A 10,178-nucleotide genomic window follows, 5' to 3' on the forward strand; every position below is an offset into this window, starting at 1 on the left:
TATGTATGGTAGGGGGGTAGAATGTTTTTTTAATAAGGGGTTTGTTTCTCCTTTAATGCACCTCCTGAGCAGCTGCACTATCTTTCTGATTCCTGAGAATAGACTTCTGGAGTTTTCCCTGCCCCAAGCTCTCGCACATACTGTGGGCTGCGATTGTTAGCCTTTGTGACTGCCGTGTGTCAGTCTAGTGACTCGTATCTGGCTGCAACACTCCCCTACTCCCAGGCTTAAAGGTACCGCCCCTCCGAAATGGGAAGGGACCCCTTCACCCAATGCCTGTGCAGATCTCCAGCAGCCAAGCATGTGGGAAAGAGTAAGGGGCACATTTACAAAGCTCGAGTGAAGGATTCGAATCAAAAAAACTTCGAATTTCAAAGTTTTTTTTGGCTACTTCGACCATCGAATGGGCTACTTCGACTACTACTTAGACTTCAAATCGAACGATTCGAACTAAAAATCGTTCGACTATTCGACCATTCGATAATCGAAGTACTGTCTCTTTAAGAAAAACTTCGACCCCCTAGTTCGGCAGCTAAAAGCTACCGAAGTCAATGTTAGCCTATGGGGAAGGTCCACATAGGCTTGCCTGCGTTTTTTTGATCGAAGGATATTCCTTCGATCGTTGTATTAAAATCCTTTGAATCATTCGATTCGAAGGATTTAATCGTTCGATCGAATAATCGTTCGATCGTAGGATTAGCGCTAAATCGTTCGACTTTGATATTCGAAGTCGAACGATTTTAGTTCCTAGTCGAATATCGAGGGTTAATTAACCCTCGATATTCGACCCTTAGTAAATCTGCCCCTAAGTGTGCCGCTCAGAACTGTCTCTTTACCTACCTATAAATGCCACTTGTTATACACAGCTGCAGGATCTATTGACTGTGCCTTTAAATATCCCCCAGACTACATTGTGGGACTGTTAGACAAGCAGACCCCCATGGATTCCACTGAATTTCAGGCCACTAGGTGGCAGCCCAATACTAAGTGGCAGTTTTCCCGGTCTCCTACCAATTGAATAAAGTCGGGGCAGGAGCAGGGGTCGAGAGAGACAAGAGTCCTCTGCACTCAACCCATTATCAATATATTCAAGACATATTTGGGCAGCCAAGTTTGGGAGGTTTACTTTGAAAGCAGCAAGTTAAGTTGCAGGTAAAACTTAGTCCCTTTGTAAAATGTATAATGAAGCAATAGAATTCTTAATGAATCAGATAAAATTGAGCGTAGGACTGGCCAGATATGGGATGACTTTATTATTAAATATATTGCAATATATGGACAAACAATCCCTGTGTTGTTTAAAGGGTAAGTCATATTCAGTAGCAGTAGCACAAAATGTCGGTGTCTTAAATATATTGATAATGGGTTGAGTGCAGAGGACTCTTGTAGTTGACTATATGTATTTTGTGGTCACAGCCTCATTGCACCCCCGCCTAATGGTTTTATATAAATTAGTGGTGAGCACAACTTTCCCTTGTGTGATATATACAGTATATCTATCGATCATCTATCTTATTAAATATGACAAGAATATCAAATATGTATTTGCACGCAGGGGCTCATTTAAAACTTGGCGCAGGTTGGTTCACAAAGGGAGTATTTATGCGCACTCTCTGCGACTGAATTAAGCCACAACTTTCACGGCAGAGAAAATATTCGCAAAACAGTTTTGCGAATTGCGAATTCAAGTTTCTGTCAACGCTATTTTCACGTAGAACAACGTCGCACAGTGGGCGCACTCACACAAACCGCCGTCTCATTTGCGAGCCATTGGCGAAAATGTATTCTCGATGCGAATTCGCAAAAACCGGAAAGACGGGCACAGCAGTGCAATTTTTTAGCGTTCCAGAAAAAACATGGTCAATACAACCATTTGCGAATAAATATGCGCTGTGCGAACTTTATTTAAATGACCCCCACTGTAGATCAATTAATGTGGGGCCTGTGCCATTTACTGCAATGCATCTCTTTCTCTCTGCATCTCTTACTTCCATTATCTACTGTCTCTGGATCTTCTCTCCTCATGCATCTGCCTCTGGGTCTCCTCTCCTCATGCATCTGCCTCTGGGTCTCCTCTCCTCATGCATCTGCCTCTGGATCTTCTCTCCCCATGCATCTGCCTCTGGATCTTCTCTCCTCATGCATCTGCCTCTGGATCTTCTCTCCTCATGCATCTGCCTCTGGATCTTCTCTCCCCATGCATCTGCCTCTGGATCTTCTCTCCCCATGCATCTGCCTCTGGATCTTCTCTCCTCATGCATCTGCCTCTGGATCTTCTCTCCCCATGCATCTGCCTCTGGATCTTCTCTCCCCATGCATCTGCCTCTGGATCTTCTCTCCTCATGCATCTGCCTCTGGGTCTCCTCTCCTCATGCATCTGCCTCTGGGTCTCCTCTCCTCATGCATCTGCCTCTGGATCTTCTCTCCCCATGCATCTGCCTCTGGATCTTCTCTCCTCATGCATCTGCCTCTGGATCTTCTCTCCTCATGCATCTGCCTCTGGATCTTCTCTCCCCATGCATCTGCCTCTGGATCTTCTCTCCTCATGCATCTGCCTCTGGGTCTTCTCTCCTCATGCATCTGCCTCTGGGTCTCCTCTCCTCATGCATCTGCCTCTGGGTCTCCTCTCCTCATGCATCTGCCTCTGGATCTTCTCTCCCCATGCATCTGCCTCTGGATCTCCTCTCCCCATGCATCTGCCTCTGGATCTTCTCTCCTCATGCATCTGCCTCTGGATCTTCTCTCCTCATGCATCTGCCTCTGGATCTTCTCTCCTCATGCATCTGCCTCTGGATCTTCTCTCCTCTCCCCATGCATCTGCCTCTGGATCTCCTCTCCCCATGCATCTGCCTCTGGATCTTCTCTCCTCATGCATCTGCCTCTGGATCTTCTCTCCTCATGCATCTTCTCTCCTCATGCATCTTCTCCCCTCATGCATCTTCTCCCCTCATGCATCTTCTCTCCTCATGCATCTTCTCTCCTCATGCATCTTCTCTCCCCATGCATCTGCCTCTGGATCTCCTCTCCCCATGCATCTGCCTCTGGATCTTCTCTCCTCATGCATCTGCCTCTGGATCTCCTCTCCCCATGCATCTGCCTCTGGATCTTCTCTCCTCATGCATCTGCCTCTGGATCTCTGCTCCCCATGTATCTGCCTTTGTATCTCAGAAGTCAGCCGGGGCAGGGCCTGGTCAGTACCTTTTTGTTGGAGACCAATATCAGAAGAAAATAAAATGTATTTATTGTGGGTGCAGACACCTTATGAAGGACAAAAGTGATGTGGGGAAGAGAAGGGTGTAAGACACAGACAGCAGGACGAGCTGCACGTGAGTTTTATTACCACAACTCGCTCTTTATCAAGTGATACAATCAGGGCACTTTGGAACTGGGAAATAAGAATCCAGTGACTCCTCCCATCAATTAGGCTGATGTGATTGGTCAATCTCATGACATATACTGGTAAATGTGACATATTGAGACAAAGTAACCCTTCAAGTCACCACTAAAGTTCTTAATAGTGTTCAAGTCTCGTCTGAGATCAATAAATCCAAGAATGAGAAAATGCCTTTAAGGCCTAACTCTAAAGTTCTTGAGTTGTCCAACCAATAAAGAAGTTCAAGTAGGAGACACGGCTTTCAGGGAGATCCAGACTTGTCTCAAAAACATAAATGGAAGAACAATAGTAATTAACTTAAATACATGTAGGGTTGCCCAATTAATCTCATTAAAGTCATTTATTATACACTAGAGCCAAAGGGAACACACTACACGGGAGTCCATGACCCGGAGACAAGATGGGGAGGGATCAACTGCTGCTGGTTATGGCTGTTCCACACTGGTCATGTGCTGGAGCATGAAACCCCACCGTGTAGCCCACCATGTAGCCCACCATGTAGCGGTGTTCATTAACGAGTTTGTAAAATCCAAATGTATAAAGTACTTCACTAAAATGATTACACAAATGTCGCACGTTTCATGACTATGTGACTCGTTGATGATTTCTCTGCTCTTCACTCTACTAATACTGGGGTAACATTCATAGTCTGTAAGAGAAGTATTAATAGAAGTAATAATAGAAGTAATAGAGGAAAGTATTACTGTGCGTCGGCTAATTAGCATCAAGATATTTGTTCCAAAAACATTTCTTGTCATTCAGACCTGTGTCTTGTAACGACTCAAGTTCTCTTTGTAAAAGTCATTTGTTAATTTTGCCACATCTCGGGGAACTCAATTACTTCTAATTCATTCAGTACAGTTGGAAGGGGCAATGCTTCGCCTCATAGAAGTGGCTACAGACTGTCCTATCATTTGGTGACTCTTTCTTAAAGGGGTGCTTCACCTTCAAACAACGAGTTGGTGATAGATCACCAGAATTAACGACTTTTTCTAATGACTTTCTATTTTCTATGTGTCACCGCCCATTTTGTGATGTAATCGGCAGGGCCGGTCAGCGCGGGTCAATAAAAGGAACCTGGAAGTCGGATCTGGGCGTGGGCTGAGGAACGGCGGGTTACGGTTGGGAAAAACCAGACCTGCGCGGGTCCATTTTTTGGGTCCCGTACCCGACCCATACCCACTATACCAACAACCCACATTCTGACCCGCTTGGACCGGCTACTCTACCCACTAGTACCTTATCCGCAACCCGGACTAACAACCCACTGACCATCAAGAATCAAAGAAACAAGGAAGTGACATCATTGGAAGTAGGCGTGATCAGAAAAAAGGAGTAAAGGTCGCTATTGAGAAGACCACCGACCCGCGTCTATACCCACACCCAGAACTGGGTGCTGGGAAACTGACAATATGTCTAGCCCCATGTCAGATTTCAAAATTGAAAATAAAAAAATCTGTTTGCTCTTTTGAGAAATGGATTTCAGTGCAGAATTCTGCTGGAGCAGCACTATTAACTGATTCATTTTGGAAATAAACATTTTTTCCCATGACAGTATCCCTTTAATCACTTCTCCTTTGATAATAGAAAAACAACAATCACAGTTTAGCAGAGTACCTCTATTTTTGGTTACCTGTAGTATGTTACCTTAGTATCTTTTTATATTGTAACAATTGTTTCCATTGAAGACCATAGTCACTGCCATGCATTTGTCCACTTTCTGTTGCTCATACCTCTCTGATCCTGAAGGATCCAACTGCCTGTATAAAAGAATTTATTGGATGAGACCCTTTGGGATAGCAGTAATTGGGCTCAGGGAAGCAGAATAAAGCATCCGACCCTTCCTTGTACCTATCTAATGTATCAGCCTGTACCCCTGATTCACTTCCCAGCTCTCCCTGTAACACCCCTTTCCCTCCTCTAATCTCATTGGCTCCCTCCTGTCTGCTGGGAGGAGCTACTGGTGAATAAAGCATCCGACCCTTCCTTGTACCTATCTAATGTATCAGCCTGTACCCCTGATTCACTTCCCAGCTCTCCCTGTAACACCCCTTTCCTCCTCTAATCTCATTGGCTCCCTCCTGTCTGCTGGGAGGAGCTACTGGTGAATAAAGCATCCGACCCTTCCTTGTACCTATCTAATGTATCAGCCTATACCCCTGATTCACTTCCCAGCTCTCCCTGTAACACCCCTTTCCTCCTCTAATCTCATTGGCTCCCTCCTGTCTGCTGGGAGGAGCTACTGGTGAATAAAGCATCCGACCCTTCCTTGTACCTATCTAATGTATCAGCCTGTACCCTGATTCACTTCCCAGCTCTCCCTGTAACACCCCTTTCCCTCCTCTAATCTCATTGGCTCCCTCCTGTCTGCTGGGAGGAGCTACTGGTGAATAAAGCATCCGACCCTTCCTTGTACCTATCTAATGTATCAGCCTGTACCCCTGATTCACTTCCCAGCTCTCCCTGTAACACCCCTTTCCCTCCTCTAATCTCATTGGCTCCCTCCTGTCTGCTGGGAGGAGCTACTGGTGAATAAAGCATCCGACCTTCCTTGTACCTATCTAATGTATCAGCCTGTACCCCTGATTCACTTCCCAGCTCTCCCTGTAACACCCCTTTCCCTCCTCTAATCTCATTGGCTCCCTCCTGTCTGCTGGGAGGAGCTACTGGTGAATAAAGCTTCCGACCCTTCCTTGTACCTATCTAATGTATCAGCCTGTACCCCTGATTCACTTCCCAGCTCTCCCTGTAACACCCCTTTCCCTCCTCTAATCTCATTGGCTCCCTCCTGTCTGCTGGGAGGAGCTACTGGTGAATAAAGCATCCGACCCTTCCTTGTACCTATCTAATGTATCAGCCTGTACCCTGATTCACTTCCCAGCTCTCCCTGTAACACCCCTTTCCCTCCTCTAATCTCATTGGCTCCCTCCTGTCTGCTGGGAGGAGCTACTGGTGAATAAAGCATCCGACCCTTCCTTGTACCTATCTAATTGTATCAGCCTATACCCCTGATTCACTTCCCAGCTCTCCCTGTAACACCCTTTCCCTCCTCTAATCTCATTGGCTCCCTCCTGTCTGCTGGGAGGAGCTACTGGTGAATAAAGCATCCGACCCTTCCTTGTACCTATCTAATGTATCAGCCTGTACCCCTGATTCACTTCCCAGCTCTCCCTGTAACACCCCTTTCCCTCTCTAATCTCATTGGCTCCCTCCTGTCTGCTGGGAGGAGCTACTGGTGAATAAAGCATCCGACCTTCCTTGTACCTATCTAATGTATCAGCCTGTACCCCTGATTCACTTCCCAGCTCTCCCTGTAACACCCCTTTCCCTCTCTAATCTCATTGGCTCCCTCCTGTCTGCTGGGAGGAGCTACTGGTGAATAAAGCATCCGACCCTTCCTTGTACCTATCTAATGTATCAGCCTGTACCCTGATTCATTTTCCCAGTCTCTCCCTGTAACACCCTTTCCCTCCTCTAATCTCATTGGGCTCCTTCCTGTCTGCTGGAGGAGCTACTGGTGAATAAAGCATCCGACCCTTCCTTGTACCTATTAATGTATCAGCCTGTACCCCTGATTCACTTCCCAGCTCTCCCTGTAACACCCCTTTCCCTCCTCTAATCTCATTGGCTCCCTCCTGTCTGCTGGGAGGAGCTACTGGTGAATAAAGCATCCGACCCTTCCTTGTACCTATCTAATGTATCAGCCTGTACCCCTGATTCACTTCCCAGCTCTCCCTGTAACACCCCTTTCCCTCCTCTAATCTCATTGGCTCCCTCCTGTCTGCTGGGAGGAGCTACTGGTGAATAAAGCATCCGACCCTTCCTTGTACCTATCTAATGTATCAGCCTGTACCCCTGATTCACTTCCCAGCTCTCCCTGTAACACCCCTTTCCCTCCTCTAATCTCATTGGCTCCCTCCTGTCTGCTGGGAGGAGCTACTGGTGAATAAAGCATCCGACCCTTGCTTGTACTTATCTAATGTATCAGCCTGTACCCCTGATTCACTTCAAGCTCTCCTTAACCTTCCTCCTCTACATCTCATTGGCTCCCTCCTGTCGCTGGCAGGAGCTACGGTGAATCAAAGCATCGACCTTCTTGTACTATTAATGTATCAAGCTGTACCCTGATTCACTTCCCAGCTTCCCTGGTACACCGCTTTCCCTCCTAATTCTCATTGTGCTCCCTCCTTCTGCTGGGGAGGAGCTACTGGTGATAAAGCATCCGACCCTATCGCTTATACCTATCTAATGTATCGATGCCTGTACCCTGATTCACTTTCCCAGTCTCCTGTATCACCGGACTGTTCCTCGCTCTAATCTCATTGGGCTCTCTGTTGCTGGGAGGAGCTATGGTGAAATACAGCATCCGATCCCTTCCTTGTACCTATTAATGTTATCAGGCGCTGTCTTCTGATTCACTTCCCAGCTTCCCTGTAACACCCCTTTCCTCCTCTAATCTCATTGGCTCCTCCTGTTGCTGGAGGAGCATGGTGGAATTAAGCTCGACCCTTCCTATAACTATCTAATGTATGAGCCTGTACATGCCTGATTACTTCCCAGCCTCTCGCCTGGTAACACCATTTTCCTCTCTAATCTCATTGGTCCCTCCTGGTCTTGCTGGGAGGAGCTACTGGTGATAAAGCTCCGACACTTTCCTTGTACCTATCTATGTATCAGCCTATACCCCTGATTCACTTCCCAGCTCTCCTGTAACACCTTTGCCCTCTAATCTCATTGGCTCCTCCTGGTCTGCATGGGAGGACTACTGGTGAATAAAAGGCATCGACCTTCTTGTACCTATCTAATCGTATAGCCTGTACCTGAATTCACTCCAAGCTCTCTGTAAGACCCTTTCCTCCTCTAATCTCATTGGTCTCCTGTCTGCTGGGAGGGCTTACTGGTGAAATAAAGCATCCGACCCTTCCTTGTACTATTAATGTATCCCTATCCCTGATTCATTCCCAGCTCTCCTGTAACCCCCCTTTCCCTCCTCTAATTCTCATGGCTCCTCCTGTCTGGCCCCTTTTCCTTTCCTCCAAAATTTCTAAATTTGGGCCTTCCCTCCTGTCTGTCGGGGAAAGGGGGGTTACTGGTGAATAAAAAAACAACCGGGGCCCTTTTTCCCTTGAAAACCTATTAAAGTTATCGGGGGGCCTGTTAAAACCCTTTGACCCAATTTTCCCAAAACTCTCCCTTTTAAAAAAAACCCCTTTTCCCTCCTTTTTTTAAATTTTTTTTAGGGCCCTTTTTTTGTCGGGCGGGGAAAGGAGCTACGGGTTTAAATAAAAAAAATCCGACCCCCCCTTGAAAACCTAAAAAAGGGTTTTAAAGGCCGGTGGGTTTTACCCCCCAAACCCTTTTTGGTTCCCCCCCTTCCCCCTTTAAATTTTTTCCGGGGTTTTTCCCTCCGGCGGGAAAACCTTGGGTGGGAGGGTTTTGCCTTCAAAAGGTTTTCCCTCCCCCTGTTAATCCCCCCCTAAAATTCCCCCCCCTTTTTAATTTTTCCCAAATTTGGGCCCCCTTTCCTTTTTCTTGGGGGGGGGGGGAGGTTAATTTTGGGTTAAAATTAAAAAGCACCCCCGGCCCCTTTTCCTTGGAAAAACCTTTTTCCTAATTGGGAAAAAGGCCTGTTCCCCCCGGGTTTTCATTTTCCGGGGAAACATTAAAAAAAGTAGGGAAGGATTTTTTCCTTTTCCCCTCGGGTTAATTTTAATTCCAAGTATTTGGAGTAATTCCCTTTAGGAAGAAATATTGGGGGGGGGGGGTTTTTGGGGGGGTGGGTCGGGGTAAAAGGGAAAAGGGGAAAAAAAGGGGGAAAGGTTTGGGGGTAAACGGGGGTTTTGGGGGTTTTTTTGGGGGGGAACTTTATTTGGGGGTTAAAAAAAGGGAGGGGGGACAAAAGGGGGAAAAATTCTTATTTAAACCCCCCATTTGGGAAACTGCAGGGGGGAAAAGGGCCATAAAGAGGGGGAAGGGGGGTTTAAAAAAAGGAAAAAAATTTTCAGTGAAAAAAAATAAAAAAAAGGGGGTTTAAAAAAATTTAAGGTCTGGGGGGGCAAAAAAAAAATACTTGTTTTTCTAAATTAAAAAGTTTTTTTAGGCAAAAAAATTTGTTAAGGGTTTAATTAAAAAAGGCCCGGGGGGTTTTTGAGTGGGAATGGTGTAAAACAAAATTTTGGGCCGGGGGGAAACCAACAAATTTTCCCCGCTTTTAAACTCCTTCCAAACCCTTCGGGGAAGGGTTAGCCCCAAGGGGAAAATTTAAAAGGGGGGGGGGCCCCCCAGGGGGGAACAAAAACGTTCAGTTAAAGTTTAAAAAATTGAATTTCTCGCTTTTCCGGGTTTTCAGTTTCCCAAAAAAAAAAGGCCAACAGAAAGGGGGAAAACCATGGGGGGCCTTCCCCCTAAAAGGGGGTTTCCTCTGTTTTGGGTTACCTGGGGGGGGAAAAACCCAATGGGGAAAACCAGTCATTGGGAAAAACCCAAAAAGGTTTTAAAAAAGGGAAAGGGAATTTTTAAGTGTTCGGGGCTTATTTATGGTTTTCAAAAAAATTCCCCATCACCCCCCCACCCTTTTAATTAAAATTACATTTTTTGCCCAAAACAAAAAACAAAATAAAAGGGAACATTTTTGTTTTTTGGAAAACGGGACTATTTATTTCCCCCATTTTTTATTTTATCCCCTTTGAATTTTCCTCTTTTTAAAAAAAAGGGTTTTCCGGGTTTTTTTAAAATCAAAGGCCCTAATTTTTGGTCCCCCCGAAAAGCACCCTTTAAATTGAAA

This window comes from Xenopus laevis, chromosome 3L, assembly GCF_017654675.1.
Source record: "Xenopus laevis strain J_2021 chromosome 3L, Xenopus_laevis_v10.1, whole genome shotgun sequence".
NCBI classification, from domain to species: Eukaryota; Metazoa; Chordata; class Amphibia; order Anura; family Pipidae; genus Xenopus; species Xenopus laevis.